Source organism: Betta splendens, chromosome 2 (assembly GCF_900634795.4).
Source record: "Betta splendens chromosome 2, fBetSpl5.4, whole genome shotgun sequence".
Taxonomy (NCBI): Eukaryota; Metazoa; Chordata; class Actinopteri; order Anabantiformes; family Osphronemidae; genus Betta; species Betta splendens.
In genome coordinates, this window is record NC_040882.2 from 6347304 (window position 1) to 6362984 (window position 15681).

The 15681-nt window shown below is 43.3% G+C and overlaps 1 protein-coding gene and 1 long non-coding RNA gene across 2 annotated transcripts in view; one reads left to right on the forward strand and one right to left on the reverse strand.

The window, feature by feature from the left end:
* LOC114851096 (chloride intracellular channel protein 5-like) overlaps positions 1–15681 on the forward strand; it is a 45781-nt gene that overhangs the window by 9218 nt on the left and 20882 nt on the right. The gene's annotated exons all lie outside the window — the stretch shown is intronic.
* On the reverse strand, positions 592–11218 carry LOC129603846 (uncharacterized). The gene is made up of 4 exons (XR_008694074.1): positions 11051–11218; positions 10080–10253; positions 9076–9249; positions 592–8470 (listed from the first exon to the last, which is right to left on the reverse strand). It is a non-coding gene; the product is annotated as an uncharacterized LOC129603846 (long non-coding RNA).

The following is a 15681-nucleotide window of genomic DNA, read 5'->3' on the forward strand; positions in this document are numbered from 1 at the left end:
CTATGCTTCCACAGAGAAGTGTGACAAGCGTCTGTGGAGTCTGTGTAGATGGTAACAGACTCTCCTTCTGCTAGTTTACTAGCTTCAGTCAACGCAATCAACTCTGCAGCCTGAGCAGAGTAGTGTCTTAGCAAAGCACTAGACTTCAAGACGGCCTCTTGATAGTAACGTTCAGCATGTTGAGCAAGGTGGTGTTGCATCTAAGCCATCGGGCTGTAGAAGGATGTGATCTATTCCAAAAGAATCAAAGACACAGTATGAGGACAAAAGAACAGAAGTCGTACAACCTGATTTCTCATCCACTGTTTGAGTGAAAGGTCGCGTAGGGTCAGATCAGGGAGACCTAAAGTAGGAGCCGACTGAAGAGCAAGCTTGGTCAGGTCAGTGAACGTTGTTCAGCCTCAGACGTCCACGTGAGACAAGAAGTGGACGATGAAGATGTCTGCATCAGAACCCAGAGTGGGGCCTCAAAGACAGTAAAGTTAGGAATGAAGTTCCTACAATAAGAACAAAAACCTAGAAAAGACATCAGCTGTTTTTACGTGCACGGTTTAGGCAGGTTTCACATTGCTTTAACTCTGTTGGGTGAGATGGATTTGCCATCAGCTGTAATTACAATGACCCAGAAAATAACCTTTGTCTGAACAAACTGTAATTTAGACAGGCTCTTTGTGGCCTGTAGCATCCAATGTTTCTGTAGCTTAGTGGTGTCTGCAGTAACACCATCTATGGCTTCCTTTAAGAGGGTGTTGTTGTTTACATGGTCTGTGGTCAGATTTAGGTGTGATGACCACTGGTTCACATCCTCTGAACAAACCTACATCATGTCTGTGTGTGAGCCACAGGGAAGCAGGGCTTCCTGTAAGGCTGAGTGTTGGGTCAGAGCGTCCTCTGAAAAATAAAAATAAAAACAAAAGCATGTAGTGTGTCATTAGAATGTGGGGGGATCAAGTTCACTGTTTGCTGCACATGACAGGCAGAATAAAAAAAAGTTTTCTAAAAGTATGCAAAGTAGGTGAATACGTCACATGGGGTCAGAAGTCGTTCACCATTCTCCACCCCGTTGACATCTGTTCACGAAAGGACCCACGTCCTGTCATCTGTCTCCATCATGTTTTCACAGAGGGACGTGTGGAACTGTAAAATAAACATCAAAAATATTTTTTGTTCGTTAGTAAAAGAAATCGCAAGCGCAGACCTGTGTTCATCCCAAAAGAGGGAAGTTGAGGTCAGTTTGTCAGTGTGTGTGTGTGTGTGTGTGTGTGTGTGTGTGAAATCATAATCATGCAGCCTGTGTGAGGGCCTCAGTTACAGCCCCCCCTCAGCAGCCAATGATAAGAGCACAGCTAAAATGAAGTTAACACCAACAAAAGAGGGATTATTTAGAATGTCTGTAGACGTAACCTGCACTCCGTCTGGAGTGGAAATCAATCAAATACCTAAACTACACGTGAGATCTCTTCCTAAAAATTTAACTGGGCACAAGTTTGAAAGCAACAATAAATCTCAAGGTGTCTTGCTGTCAGATGTTGCACAAGACAGTAAAAGAATAAGTTTTTCTTTTATTGTCTGGTACATACAGTAATTATTATTACTTCTCTCTAATAGTCGTCTTCCCTTTAATAGTCATTAATAGTCTGTTTCAGTCAGTTTGAGTCTTCCTATAGTCTGGTTTTGTTTTTGTTTTGTTTTCCTATAGTCTGGCCAGACAAACCTATAGTGTGCACAAATCCTTTTTAGAAACATAGAGGATTTTATTACTGAATATGTTGCAAATTGAAATAGTTTAAACCCATCAGACTGTAAAGTCATGCAGCAGTTGTCATTTAGCTGTTTGTCATAATTTGAAAATCATTTTTTTAAGCAAAAAGCGATTCTTCATTGCGAGCAGATAAGCATAAACTTGAATTTGAGCGTGTATCAGCTGTAAGCGTGTTTCTTCATTGCGTGCATGAATGTGTGTGTGTGTGTTTGCGGTACCGTCTTGTACGTCACGTGAAAAGGAACCGTCACCTTCCTCCTTCCCCAACCATCAGTCTGATGTGAGCGTCAGTGGGTGAAGCCTTTCAATGGGACAGTTGTTCCTCGATGACAGACCTTTCCTGGATCCTCACATGCAGCTCTATTGGGCCGATCACGTCTGAAGCCTCTCCTGTTGTTTCAACCAGTGTCTGTGTCAGAGCACGTCTTCTCTGCTGTTGCTCTGTCCTTGTTTTCCTTTGCTGATTGTCATAAGCAGGTGTCTGTGTCAGACACACACGCTTGTAGTAGCTGGTTCATCTGATGAGCCCAGAACGTGATGGCTGCAGACGTTGTGGGAGTCGCTGAGGCGTCCATGCTGTGGTCTGTGTCCTCCAGCTGCTGTGGTGTCAGAGCTTCCACCCTGTTCTGGTTGTTGGTCGGCGCTTCTTCTCCTTCGGTTCTTCTGCTGATGGTGGGAAAGGAGTCCAGATCCGGATTTACCCTCATCGCGCTCGGTTCTGCATTAGAATAGAGAGCAGAAACAATGGGAGCATTTGCTCTTGACATGATATGTGTGTGTGTGGTATGTGGTGTGTGTGTGTGTGTGTGTGTGTGTGTGTGTGTGTGTGTGTGTGTGTGTGTGTGTGTGTGTGTGTGTGTGTGTGTGTGTGTGTGTGTGGCGAGTGCAAACAATTCTTCCCCAGAGTTGTTATCTCCTTTTTTTTCTGTTACTCTCATCACTCTTTTGTTTCTTTTAAGGCTTTTGTTTTGATAGTTTTGCTTTTTCAAATCTCATCTTTTGTATCTAACTTTTCTTTTAAGGTGCATATGTCTTTTACACAAGTGATTCTCCTTTTGAACCCATAACCAGTTTCCCACTCATGGAAACATGAAACGCACTAATAACCGTATTTACTTTTTCTTTTATAATTACTTTTACTTTTGTAATGCTGCAGTCTGGTGGTGGAGACTTAGATCGCCCCGAACCCATCTTTCAGAGTCCTGGCGGTTTTCTGCCTTAGACTTTTTTGTGTTCCGGCCGGAACCTTTTTTCGAAATTTCTCTTCCACGGACGTCTCCGTAGAAAGGGAACCGCTCAGATCAGCGACAGGGTTCTCGGAAGTGGTCCCTCACCGTCAGGCCCCTCTAAGACCCGGGTCCCTCCTATCTCAAAACCACTTCCCCCTGCAAACGCGCTCCGTATTTCAGAAGCCGTCTTTTATTTCCTTGTCCACACCCTTTGGACTGCGCTCAGATCTGCACACTGGTCTGTATCCTCAGTACAGACAAAACAAGCTCGGTCCCACGAGCCAACCCTTAGCAACCACCGTCTCAGCCACCAGGGCAGACTTTGACCTAATTAATTTTACCCGAATATTAAATTTAAAATAAAAAAAAATTGTTCTGTCCTAATTATTATATTTTAGATGTTTTCAGCCAAATAGTCGTTTTAGAAATATTATCATCTCTAGTCCTAATTATGTTTTCTTTTATGTTTTAGTCTAGTAGGGGATGCTTTAGAATTAATTGTTATTTGCCTTACTTTCCCTAAACCAAATGATCATAGCCAAGTAAACCCCGAATACCTTAAAACCAAATCCAAATCGTTTTTTTTTTGTTGTTTTTTTTCATTAATAAGTCGCAACAAAACAGAATCTCTCTCACCGGGCCGAGTAGAGGTTGGATTTTGTGTTCGTTGGATCTCGTCGGAGGCAATCCAGACGGGTGAGCAGTCCTCCCACTCAGAACAGCTGTAGAGGTTTGGAGGCTGAGCGACCCTAGTCCTCAGGACTATCGTCCCTGGTCACACCGTCCAGACGACCTGCCGCGGGATCCTGTTCATAGACACCAAATTCTGAGGTGGAAATTTTCCATAAAGAAGTAGATGAGAGAGAGTTGTCCTTTTGTGCGATTTATTGAAATAATAAAGAAAATAAAAATAATGGGGAAAGCAAATAAAAAGCATGGATGTTGATCGTGCACATCAACAAACCAAAAACCAGCTGGGAGATCAGTGCACACACCACGAAGGTGTGATGCAAAGAGCCCACGATCCTCAAGTTGCTTCTGCCTTTTAACCCCTTTCTCTGGCTCTGGTGGAATGTCTCTCTGCAGCAATAGAATTGTTTGTGCCACCTTATCTCGCTGTGAGTGAGAATGTTTGCTTTCTCACTTCTGCATCATCATGTCTTGTTATCCAAAGGAAGGAACACCGAGCTTCCAAGACAAGATGCATTCGCTTTGACAGCCTTGGGTCTGGTGGGGAGTCAGATAGGATGGAGCCAGAGTCCGGGTGTAAAAGACAAACATATATCATAAATTATTAGTCAGTCAAATGGAACATCAGATGTTTAGACTTGATGTACGACAGGGCACAAGAGATTATTTGTTTGTGTAAGAATGTTCAGTTCAGTATTGCACCTAACCAGCACATGACGAGTGTGTTGGATAAGAAATAGCACAAGGCAAAATTTTCCCATTACAACTGTCCATGATCATGATCTTGCATATTGCAGCTCTATGCCCAAACCTTTGGCAGTTGAAGCATCTCGGTGGCTTTGGCACATACTTCCTAACAACATACAGTGTAGTGTGACTTTATTGTGAAGCACGTCCTCATCAAATTCAGAACAGATTTCATTCATACATCATTGATCTGATCAAGTGACCCCCCCCCATTCACTCACTTTACACCATTTGTTTCTGTTTCCCACATAGATAGTGCTCACCACTTTATTCTTTCCTATTTCTCTCGTTCTTCCTGCTTGCTGTCTCTGCTCCTCATCCCTACAAATAATTAACAAATTGCCATTTCTCAACACCTGTGCCAAATGTATGTTACGGATCTGATTATTCAAAACAGTTGTTAGGCGGTTAACCAGATTCATTTGCACTATACCCCTCTTCTCTGCAAACCGCAATGATTTTAAATTTGCCTGACCATCTCTCTCATTTACCTCTTCTTCTCTACCTCTACATCTCTTTGTTCTAACGCCACTAACATCCTCTTTTCTTTTCTCCTTTATTCTATCACTTCTTTGACATACTATCACTTCCAGCTAAGTCTAAATCTCCCCATATGTCTCCATTCACAGCATCGTCTGCCTCACCTTTCTTTCTTCCGTTGGGATTTTTCATCATGAATTGCTCACGTTGGCGACTGTCCGCCAACACCTTGCCTTTATTTCTGGCTCATCTGATATTTCTCAGTGATTATTTGTTTTTAATGTTTTTATTATGAATCATTCTCTTTAAAGGTTACGCCAACCGAAGCCCCGTCAGCTCAAGAACCCAAGGAAATTTAAACACTTTGCTAAAGGATCGCTTTTACTTATGTTTAAATACTGAATCGTAACTTCCAGGTTATTCTGTACTTCCTATGATGTTAACCTAGACAGCAACAAGTCTGAATCATAAAAACAGTCTTAACTTCAAGTATTTTTTTTACACTGCCTTAACTGACACACACACACACAACCACTATCATTCAATAAACTCCCCCTTCACATACCTCACATCCTGTACTGTATAAAACAACTGTCTAAAATCATGACGTCTCAAAAAAAACATAAGACAGATAAGGAGATAATGTAAATTTATTTAGAAAATGGTGGGTTCAGTATAAATGAAAGACATTCTTATTAAAAAAGGCTGTTACATCTGTTTTCTCTGTATATGCACATCTAAAAATAGTCATTAATAATCATATAGAATATGTCAAAGGGTTCTTGGGTAAGATACTGAACCTGGAACCCCTAAGTTTCCCCTGAAGTCTTTGGTCCAATAATGGACAGTGGTGTAACCAGCAGAACAGAACCATACAAGTCCAGACCTTTTACCACTTTTTCAGACTCAAAATCAAATTTGCAATACATTTGTCAACTGGCAATTCAATAAGCAATATTGTCATTTAATTTGTAAATGCATTTTGCATTTGGCAATTCAATATTAAAAGTGGCAATTCAATACCCAGTTTAAATAGTTAAATGTTCAAATAAACAATAAATAAACTGCATTTTGTATTGTTATGTTTTTTTGTAGTGTTTATTCAAATGGCAATGCATTTTGCAATTGACAACTCCACATGCTATTTGGTCATCCAATTTGAAAATGTACTTTGCAAATGTAAATATTCCCCAGCAAAGTGGTTAGTGCACTGTGCTCCTGTCTCCCAGGTTGTGGGTTCAATCCCCTCTATTCAGTACAGTACATTGAGTTGCCCAGGCTGTCAGGCTGCTCCTCTTCTCCTCCTTCTACCTTCAAAGTCTCAAGTGTTGATTCAATACCTAGTTTCATTAATTTAAAGTTTTAAATAAAGACCTAATCAATTGCATTTCTTTTTCTCGTGCTTGAGAGGAGTCTTAATTTAAATGGGACAGTAGACAGCCAGAATGCATTGCATGATTTGTAAATGAGCTCTAAGAGTGTCAAAATTAGAAAGCGTTGTTCAAACTTGATTGGCCGAGGTTTAACTGTCCTAACCAATCAGAGCCCACTACTGCAACTCCAGCAAACAAACAGTGGAGCCGGCGTTGTAGCTGCCAAGCGCCGCTGAGGCTTTTCTGTGTGCTGCTGGGTCACCGGTGTCGTGTCTGTCTACCAGGAGTTACGTTACGTAGAACCGCTCAACATAACACCAAATCACAGCGGTGATTGGAATTATGTCATATCTGTTGCATGATGTCAGTTTATGGGGTGAGCTTTTGCTGCAGTGACCGCGGGATCGAATCCTGTTACTTTTTTCTACGTTACTTTTTTCACAACATTTCAAAATATTCCACAGTCAAGTTTAAACCCAAACAAGACTCCAAACAGAACACAGAAATTAAAATTTGTTATTTTTTGACAGAACATTGTAGAAATTAAATAAATAAAATTGCAGATTCACAAAATTGCAGATTGACAAATTTATTGCGAAATGGATTTTGAGTCTGAATAACTTTCATTGGGCGTTACACACTGACTTGTTATGGAGAGGATTTTTAAAAATTCAAACAAACCCAGCAGGCTTTTTACCATTGAATCTTAGTTTTGATTTGGTGATTTTTGGGTTGAATGACGATTAGATCTTGTTTTGATTTTTACCCTGTCAATTAACATTGACAGGGCAATGTTATTCAGCATCTTACGGTCAACCTTATATTTACAAATCTTATTTTAATGTTGATTTGTATAGACCTTTTCACAAGCATTAGCATTAAATGTTGTTTCAACATTACATTAATGGTGTCACAACAATAACTGACATTATTTCAACCACATTTTATCCTTGAAAGTCGGTTGTGTGCCTGCTGGGAAGAAGCACAAGTGAATGGGATCATACTATTAGTCAAGCTATCAAACACCCACTGCAGCCATGAAGAGAACACCTGGGTCCAGACCAGGCTGCTGGTGAGCCAGCTCTGGCCCATCCCACATTAAGCAGAACCAATAAAAGGACTAGTCCAGAGATCAGAGATCGTGCAGCCCGCTGCAGCCCTGCAGGCATCAAGCAAAGCCCCTGACTGTAACATAAGGGAGGCGTTGGGCAGGATAGTAGAAGAGAAGGCAGCAGGACCATGCGCCCTGAGCTGAAAATGGACCACCCACATACCACCAACACCTCATGCACAGACTGCCTCATACCCACATACATCTACTCACCCAGATGTGAACCTACCAACGACCAGGAGCCTGTGTGGCCCCAGGCAGGACCCGCGTTGCCAGAGCCTTGGGGAGGATGTCAAACGGTCAGTGTTAATACCACAAAGGCAAATCGTGGCCCAGATCAAAAGAGGGCTCTGGGAAGAAACTTCTCATTAGCTTCATTAGACATGAGACATGTGAGAGTCATCAGACAGGAGTCACCCTGACCCAACGTCTAAGCCCTGGGACAACAAATAATGTGTCTTCCTGAAGAGGCGCTAAGCAATATTTTTCAGGTGGTGGTCATCTAAGATGGTGCTGTACCATATTAGTGAAGGGTGGGAGGAGACTGTGGTCTGTGGAATGCAGCTGCATTCACTGACTGTGGTGAACATGGATGTAGTGAACCTGCAGACGGATCCATGGTCTCTGATAGAGACATAGCCAACGTTCTCTGACCAGGGTTTCCATTAGAAAAGCAGAGCCGTCAGTCTGGTCTCTCTGATCTGATTGGGCCAATGGTTCTAGAAGCTAAAGCCCATTTGTTGTCCTGTAGCTCTTTGAGCCCAGGATGGTTAGAAAACAACACAGCTCCAGCTGGTAGTAAGTCCTCAGTCACTAACCTCAAGAGGAGCCTGAGAAAGAATTACAGTCAACACTGTCCTTGATGTCTAACTACTGCACCACACACTTCATTTCCCACATGATCCTGGTGGACTGGACACAGAGCAGCTGCTCTCAGATCAGTTCACACTGAGAGTCGTCTCCACTGCTTATGGTTCCTCTGTCATTCAGTTGTGGATGAAGCTCTGCTCCCAGTAACATGGACCAGTCAGAACGTCCACACACACTGCTGCTGCTTCTACATCTGGATCATCTCCAGCTGCAGAGAGAATGAGAGCAGAGAGCAGATCAGTGAGTGTCTACAGAGACTCCCTTCATCATCTGTCACATCCAGGACAAAGAGCAGCAGGACTTCAGTCGTGTTCAGAGCACAAGTGGAGCAGCTTTCTTTCTGCTCATGTCTTGGACTGAAGCATCAAGTCTGCTGACTCTGCACATTTCCCTCCAGTCCACAGTGAAACAAACTGCTGAGTCATGGCTTTAGAGACGACTTCCTGTTGGTCCATCACAGACAGAGTCGCTGTGTGGTGACCAACATCTTCTCTGCTTTGAAACATCAGCTGACACAGAAACGTGAGAAGCTTTGGAGCAAACTAATGACAGAAGGACACAGACACAGATGTGATGACTGGACTTCAGCAGAGGTTCTGCTCTGGACCAGCACCACATGGTTACTACATGGAACCATGGTTCTATCAGCCAGACTGATCTCAGAGCTGTGACACACATGAACCTGATCAGTAGTTAGTGTTGATGCTACGACACTTTGATGAGTGACTGGAGCTTTACAGGAAACACTGGATCTAACTGAGTTTAGTCCAATACTGCTGAAAGCAGCACAGACTGAATCCAACCTCTACTGACCTCAGAGTCTGCAGTCCACAGTCTGGACTCTGCACCAGGTCAAGTAGATGCTTCACTGATAAATCCTGCAGGTCGTTGTAGCTCAGGTCCAGCTGTGTCAGATGTGATGGGTTGGACTTCAGAGCTGAGACCAGAGAATCACAGCTGATCGCTGACAAACTGCAGCCACTCAATCTGAATAAAGAATCAAAGATGAAACAGTAGAAATCAAAGAGTCAGTTGAAACCATTCAGTGTCTCATGATGTCGTCATGGATTTCTTTCAGTATTCTGTCACTGCTAGTGTGTAAAGCTGCTTTCTAGTTTGACAGAGAGCTAAGAGGCTCCTATAATAAGTCCAGCACACAGAACGTTCTATTTCATTTAGTTTATTAGAGGTCATGCATTTTTGTTTAATATTCATGATTCGAGAACATTCTGAAGTACGAGTTCACCGTCCACATATGGCAAATAATCATGAGATTAAATATGTTAACCTAATGCTAAAAAAAGGACAGTAAAAACATGCAAAACAAAACTTTCAATCATATACTCTTTAGGGAATGATGAAAGAAGGGATCCGCCGTACAAGCAGAACATCTCCCGGTTACTTCCGTTAACACTATGACACTATCCTCCTCCAATCAAACATCATCCACTGTCTGTGGTGTTTGATGATCATTAATGAGCTTCACTCAACTATTTAGTTCTGTGTGTCCTGTTCTGAAGCTGCTGCTGATTCTCTCCTGCTTCTATTTGCTCCAAGAAGATTCTCTGTAGCTGCTTTATACAAGTGTCTTCATTTAGTCTCAGTCAGTTCTAAAAGTCATAGTCAAACATCATAAAACATTTAAATCACATTTTCTCTATTAAACCATCGTCAACACTTACTGACTTTTTTTACTTTGTTCCTTTTAGTCATTGAACAGTTGAATTTGATCAGTCCTGAAGGTGATTTGACCTCATGATGAACCTGCTACAGTTCACATCACATTAAACTAACAAAACTAAAACATGGAGTCTGACCTCAGAGTCTCCAGTCGACAGTGACGACTCTCCAGAAAACCACACAGATGCTTCACTCCTGAATCCTGCAGCTTGTTCCAGCTCAGGTCCAGTTGTGTCAGATGTGACGGGTTGGACTTCAGAACTGAGACCAGAGAATCACAGCTGATCTCTGACAAACTGCAGAAACGCAATCTAAATAAAGAGTCAAAGATGTGGATCATAGCATTAATAATGAGTCAGATTTGTCCTGATCACTGATGTTTAGTCTAAAATGAGCAGTGAATTTGTGCTTGTGTTGTTGTGTCGTCATGATCTCAGCTTCTACACATCATCCACATGTCAGCACAACATTCATACACCTGTTGATGTCAGCACTGATTCACAAGCTGCTGCTGGAACTAGTAGAAAACCAGACGTGTTGGATCAAAGACTTCATCTGTTTCCTTTCATTCATCATCTTCTCTTTAAATCTGAACTATTCTGTGTCGTCTGATGGAAAATGTTCAGACTAATGTTTGGATCAAACTCCAAACTGACAATTTTTGATGAAGTGAATCATCTTTAGAACTGATCCCAGTCAGATGGATGTTCTCTCCTCTGGTTCTACATGGAACCTAGAACCTTCTGTAGCAACATGTCTGCAGCCTCATATTCATGCTCCTGTTTCCTGCTTGTGTCTCTACAAAGTGACATCATTGTCTGACAGGAAGCATCACACACAGGTTGAAGTGTCACCTGTTGATGGAGACAAATTAGACGCCACTAAAGATCCTTCAAGCATGTGGACATGATTTACTCTGAGTCACATTTAACAAAAAAGATGTCAAAAACTTCTGTAGCTTCATAGACTTTATAGAGTCACAACAAACTGTCAATCATTCCTGCAGGTTTCTGACAGAAGTCTCTTTTCATACTAGATTCAAGTGGAGATGTTTAAAGTGATGAGCTGAAAAACTGTTGCTGAGACATGAACCAGGAAAAACACTGACCTCAGAGTCTCCAGTCGACAGTGAGGACTCTCCAGTCCAGCACACAGAACCTTCACTGATGAGTCCTGCAGGATGTTGTTACTCAGGTCCAGATGTGTCAGATGTGACGGGTTGGACTTCAGAGCTGAGGCCACAACTTCACAGTGCGTCTCTTTGAGTCCACAACCAGAAAGTCTGTGATGATAGAAAATATAAAGTCTATAAATGTGAAGTGACTGTGACACAAACTGACTTCATGAATGTTGATGCTGAAGCAGCGGTAGCTCAGTTGGTCTCATTCATCACAAAGTGTGAAGCTCTGTTGGTTCCACCAGATCCCAGAGATTAGAACCAAAGTGTGTTTGGACAGAACCAGAAGAACCAAAGACAGATCATAGAAACATGTTGCAGACGCTTCATCCACTGAAAGAAACGACCATCAGCTGTGATCACACGTCAACTGTCAAAAGCTTTTAGCAGAAACTCATCAGAGCTAAAGTTTCTCTGTTGGATTTGGCTTGAAGCTCCATGTTAGAATGACTGTTTAGCGGATGGAGACACAGTAGGCTTAAGGCAGAGATGGTGCGAAGAGGTGCTTTAATTTCCACCCAGTGAGCAACATACTGTAAGGATAAATCAAAAAAACAATAATAACAAAAAAAAAAATAAACAATTACAAACGGGCCACAGCCTGTGTGCAGCAGCCTTCCTATAGCCATTTTTTTTTTTAATAATTATAGCCCCAATGAGCACAGATACACTGAGCGAGGCAGCGACTGACCTGAAAGATAAGATCATGGCGAGATTGAGCAGGCAACCCTGAAGACAACTACAACGACTAAGTGAAGTACCATCAGAAAGTCTCATGGAAGATGTGAATGCAGCATTAAGAGCGATCCCTACCACAACTATCACAGAAACCAATGAGCTGATATACATATAGCTCTGAGGGAAGTGAGCCAAATGACAGAGGCCCAGAGAGGTGCAATGAAAAGACTAATGCCCAAGAGGTATAGCCAGATGACCATACCTGAAGCACTCGAAACTGCCAAGCAAAGGCTACAAGCCTTGGCCAGCCGCCTAAAGAGATACACCAGAGACAACGAAGCCAGACGAATAAACTGCTGTTCGCAACACAACCTGCGAAAGTGTACTCTCAATGGCAGGGTAATAACAGCAGAGCAGACCCACCAAGGCTCAGATCCATCAGCCACAGTGATGCACAGTGACTGGTGGATCTGAGGAAAGACCACAGCAACCTCCCTGAACAGAATCCAGTGACTATCACAGTGGCAGACATCCAACAAAGAGTCTCAGGTATGAAAAACTGGACAGCACATGACATAATCCTGACATGATCCACTCTTACTGGCTAAAGAAGCTCACTGCAACCCATGAGCGCCTGGCAGCACAAATGAACCAGCTGCTAAGGGATGGGACTCACCCTGAATGGCTAACCGAAGGGCGAATGATCCTGATAATGAAGGATCCCTCAAAGGGTACAGTCCCATCCACCTACCGGCCAATAACCTGTCTCTCCACAACATGGAAGCTCATGTCAGGCATCATCGCAGCTAAGATAAGTGGGCACATGGGTCAATACATGAGCGAAGCACAGAAGGGCATTGGTAAGGATACCAGAGGAGCCAAACACCAACTCCTGGTTGACAGAACAGTCGCCCAAGACTGCAGAGTGTGACACATCAACCTGTGCACAGCCTGGATCGACTACAAGAAAGCCTATGACTCAATGCCACACACATGGATCACTGAATGCTTGGAGCTGTACAACATCAATAGAACTCTAAGGGCCTTCATTGCAAACTTGATGAGGTTGTGGAGAACCACGCCTGAAGCCAATGGGAAGCCAGTTGCCCAAGTATCCATCAAATGTGGCATATACCAAGGAGATGCACTGTCCCCACTGCTGTTCTGCATAGGTCTGAACCCCCTCAGCCAAATAATAAACAAGACTGGCTATGGATACCGACTCCGGAACGGGGCAACCATAAGTCACCTCCTCTACATGGATGACATCAAGCTGTACGCTAAGAATGAGCGAGACATCGACTCGCTGATCCACACCACCAGGATCTACAGCTCGGACATCGGGATGTCATTCAGGCTTGAGAAATGTGGGAGGAAGGGTGACAAAGAGAGGCAAGGTAATCCACACAGAAGGGGTCTCACAAGGAAGAATAGCAGACATTGAGGACAATTACAAGTACCTTGGAATACCACAGGCAAACGGCAACCTTGAACAGGCAACAAGGAATGCGGCAACAGCCAAATACCTCCAACGAGCAAGGCAAGTCCTAAGAAGCCAGCTCAATGGCAAGAACAAATCCCGGGCAATAAACAGCGATGCCCTGCCAGTAATCAGATACCCCGCGGGAATAATAAGGTGGCCAAAGGAAGAGATACAGACCACAGATGTTAAGACACGAAAGCTCCTCACCATGCATGGAGGGTTCCACCCCAAATCCAGCACCCTGAGACTGTACGCTAGCCGCAAGGAAGGAGGCCGAGGACTAGTGAGCGTGAGAGCCACTATGTAGGATGAAACATCCAAGATCCATAAGTACATCAAGGATAAGGCCCCGACAGATGACGTGCTGAGTGAATGTCTGAGGCAGTGGAGAACAGAGGATGAGGGCCTGGAAGAGGGACCATCATGGGAGCACAAGCCCTTACACGGGATGTACCACCGGAACATAACTGAAGTGGCTGATCTCAACAAATCCTACCAGTGGCTTGAAAGGGTTGGGCTGAAGGACAGCACAGAGGCACTCATCCTGCACAGGAGCAGGACCTGAGCACCAGAGCCATAGAGGCCCAGATCTACCACACCAGACAAGACACAAGGTGTAGACTGTGCAAAGAGGCCCCTGAGACGGTCCAGCACATAACTGCAGGGTGTAAGATGCTGGCAGGGAAAGCATACATGGAACGCCATAACCAAGTGGCTGGCATAGTATACAGGAACATCTGTGCAGAGTATGGACTGGAAACCCCAAGGTCAAAGTGGGAAACACCTCCCAAGGTGGTAGAGAACGAGCGAGCCAAGATCCTGTGGGACTTCCAGATCCAGACTGACAGAATGGTAATGGCGAACCAACCAGACATTGTGGTGGTGGACAAAGAACAGAGGAAAGCCGTAGTGGTGGATGTGGCAATACCAAGCGATGGCAACATCAGGAAAAAGGAACATGAGAAACTAGAGAAATACCAAGGGCTCAGAGAAGAACTGGAGAGGGCTTGGAAGGTGAAGGCCACAGTGGTGCCTGTGGTGATCGGAGCACTGGGGGCAGTGACCCCCAAACTGGAGGAGTGGCTACAACAGATCCCTGGAAATACATCTGACATTTCAGTCCAGAAAAGTGCAGTCCTAGGAACAGCAAGGATACTGCGCAGAACCCTCAAGCTTCCTGGCCTCTGGTAGAGGACCCGAGCTTGGAAAGTGGATGAGACCACCCGCGGAGGCGGAGATGTTAATTATAATTATAATTATAATTATAATTATAATTATAATTATAATTATAATTATAATTATAATTATAATTATGTAATTACATATTTAGACTTCAAAAACAGGCATACATCTTACATCACATAACAGTAAATATTGTGCATTAGTATTCCTTTATTAGGAGAAACCAAAGGGAAGTGATCCCAAGCCACAGAACGTTTCTTACCAGAAGCCATAGTAAATAGCAATGAACTGATTTTGATTCTAACAGGGCAACAGAACTGGTCGGGAAATGTCGTTTAGAATAAATTTTTCTTTTATAGAGAATAGCGTGCCCAGTTGTTCAAACAGATGAGTGACCTATGAACCGTGGTTTGACCAAACATTCCATTCGGCGCTTTAGATGTCATGTCACGATCACGTGATCAGCACCATTTGGCACACGCCCCGAAACATTGTGCCGAACCACTCTGCTTCGCGTAGGTAAAATAAGCGCCGAAGCGTTTGTATCAAACTGGCCATCCCTAAGGGTCACTCTCTTTAGCCACTGTAATGGAAAAATTTTGCCTTTGTGCTTTTTCTTATCCAACACAGTCGTCATGTGCTGGTTAGGTGCAATACTGAACTGAACATTCTTACACAAACAACTAATTTCTTGTGCTGTCGTACATAAAGTCTAAACATCTGATGTTCCATTTGACTGACTAATAATTTATGATACTGTATGTATTTGTCTTTTACACCCGGTCTCTGGCTCCATCCTATCTGACTCCCCACCAGACCCAAGGCTGTTAAAGCGAATGCATCTTGTCTTGAAGCTTGGTGTTCCTTCCTTTGGATAACAAGACATGATGATGCAGAAGTGAGAAAGCAAACATTCTCACTCACGGCGAGATAAGGTGGCGCAAACAATTCTATTGCTGCAGAGAGACATTCCACCAGAGCCAGAGAAAGGGGTTAAAAGGCAGAAGCAACTAAAGGGTTGTGGGCTTTTTGCATCACACCTTCGTGGTGTGTGCACTGATCTCTTAGCTGGTTTTTGGTTTGTTGATGTGCACGATCAACATCCATGCTTTTTATTTGCTTTCTCCATTATTTTTATTTTCTTTATTATTTCAATAAATTTCACAAAAGGACAAATCTCTCATCTGCTTCTTTATGGAAAATTTCCACCACACCACAC